Below are 2,601 nucleotides of genomic sequence, written 5' to 3'. Positions count from 1 at the left end.
TACTATACACTATTACTGATGGGTTTCAGTTCCACTGGCCCACTTTTACAATCCAAGTAAGAGTAGATAGGGCTTGCCCATAACACTAAAAATCACCTTTGAAAAGAAACCTCATTCCATTCTGTTCAATGAAGTGCAGGTGAAACAGTAAGAGGGAATATACAGTTAGCTGAAAGTTTTCTGTGAGCTCATGGCGGGTGGTGGACAGGTTTAGGCAAAACACCTAAACATCTTTACACCATGATACAAAATACCGGAGTCACAGAACTGGACCAGGAACACGTTAACAGCGTGAACTGTCTGATTTTCTTTGACTCTTTCCAGAAAAGTTATGTGAGTTGAGGGTTTCTTTTGTATGTTTAGCTTATTGTGTCAACAGCACAAGTTAAACAATCTTTACAGGGAAGATGTAGTGTGTTCGCACACAGGAGAAGCTGCCTGGCTTGGGGGCCGCATACAACTTTGGTCTTTTCTTTTTTTTTCTTATTTTTTTCCCCCTAAGGCAGAGAGCTCCCCCTCCCCATTTTTTTTTTTTTTTTCATCGTTAGAAACCTATAATTTTGTGCATCACTCAAACTAGCTGTATAGGAAATGCGTAAGCACAGGTTTAACAGCAAGGTCCCAAAAGATTTTGCAAAATTCAGAGCCACGCCAGTGAAGGAAGGTGTAGTCTTCATAGTGTGTTACAAGGACAAAAATCAACTAGCCTCTTAGAAGAGACTCTTTTTTGCCTTTGTCAGGTAATTATAGGTCTTTTTAGTTTCTACAGGAGCCCTGATGTAGCGTGTGGGAGTTGAGCAAGCCCTGTACAATGGCAGGGTAGAGGCGGCTGGGGGTGGGGGGAAGGCTGGTAACCGTCCCGTTTAGAAGGGGGCTGGAAATAATGGTATTAAGATTTGGGCTTTCTTCGGGGGTTGCAAAGGACATGCGACGTGGGGCAGAGTGGCGGGGGTGGGGAGCAAATGACGGTTAATTAGGCTAAATATCAAAGTGCAGCGTAATCCCATATTGTAAGAAGAATTCCTCTTACCTTCCAATGGGCTTTGTGTAAAGAAATATTGGTGTGGGAGGAAAAAGAATCAAACCAATCTCCCCCCACCTTAGTCATCTGCATCTCTTGGGTTTTGGTTTTTTTTTTTTTTTTTTTCCTCTCCCTTAAAACTCTTCTTTAACATATTGGGTTAAGTCTTTAAAAAGCAAAGGCTCGCGCTAAGAAACCCTGTTCCTTCAATGATTCCCTATTTCAAATAAAAGGATTTAAGTTGACGTATGACCACGTGAGCACATAATACAGCGCATTATTGTGGCATTTGGAGTGGAGACCCGGTCTGGCTCCGTCTGCGATTACGCTTTTCCAGTTTCTGTTCAGAGCAAGCACTGCTTTCTATTATTTTTTTTTTTTTTCTCCTCCTGCCCCCATCACCGTCCCCGCAAGAGCTGGCCATTTCGCTGACAGCTTTCGTTCCTTATGGAAAGGTTATTGTCGAGCCGAGAGGACGAAATGCTTCGTTAGAAAGGATGGATTTTATTTTAAGGTATTTCCGTTGATTGTTCATTTATGTGGTGAGTTATTGCTGTTCGAGGCAAAGGTCAGTGGCAGAGGCTGGAGTGAGTGCGTGTGTGTGCGTGCGGGTGTGTGTGCACCCGGAGCCAGGCTGCTTCCCCCTTTGTTTCAATTTGCTGCGGTAAATGTTCAACTCTCCCCTCGCAGCGAGCAGAGCAGGGAGAGTTTGCTTCTTTATTTATTTTTCTCCATAGAGATCCCACACTGCTGTTGATGGCCAGCTGCCTCAGCTCCAGCCCCTCGATTGCCATCTTATCATTATTTATGATCGGCTAGAGATGGGAAGCCTCTTTTATTGTCGTGTTTGGATTTGTGTCCCCACCTTAATTTTATTTTATTATTTTATTTTATTTGTGTGTTTGTTTATTTATTTATGTATTTGGGGCGGTTGTTGTTTTATGGGTGTTTGTTCGGCCGCCGCCGCTCCGTAAATCGATGAGTATGCGATCGTGCTGCCATTTTATTTATGATGCTTTAGCGGTACTTTGTTTCCCGGGCGCGGAGAGCTGCATGGGCGCTCAGCTCTGTGGTAAAGCTTCTACTTCCCAAATGAGCCAAGGGGCTCCTCTTTATTTCTTGGCGGTGAGAAGGAGCTGAACCAAGAGCCGGCCATGGCTTCTAACAATAAATCAGCCTTGAAAATGTAGGGTTTTTTTTTTCCTCTCTCTCTCTGAAAGGGGATCTGGAAAGCGAGAATAACAAGGGGAGGAGCGGAAATTATCTTGTAGGAGAACGTATAGTAGTCCTAAATTCATATCTGTACGGTCGTTTACATAAATATATGTATATCCATACGTATAATAATGTAAGTATTTGCACATACTTATAAATACGTGTGCGTAGCTATACATAGAGAATGCACTTTAAAAGGCGAAAATGAAAGATTACTTGGCTATCGAAGGAGAGCAAAATGCTATATAAAACGACATTTCCCCGGTGTGTCCCGGTTTTGGGAAAGGTCGGGGCGCTGGGGCTCGCTTTCCTCCGGTTCGCTCCTCGCCCCTCGCGTAATCCTGCTGTACCATTTTGCGCCCAGG

The sequence above is a fragment of the Charadrius vociferus genome, unplaced genomic scaffold (genome assembly GCF_000708025.1).
Source record: "Charadrius vociferus isolate BGI_N301 unplaced genomic scaffold, ASM70802v2 scaffold366, whole genome shotgun sequence".
Lineage (NCBI taxonomy): Eukaryota > Metazoa > Chordata > Aves > Charadriiformes > Charadriidae > Charadrius > Charadrius vociferus.
Note: the sequence above shows the minus strand (reverse complement) of the source record.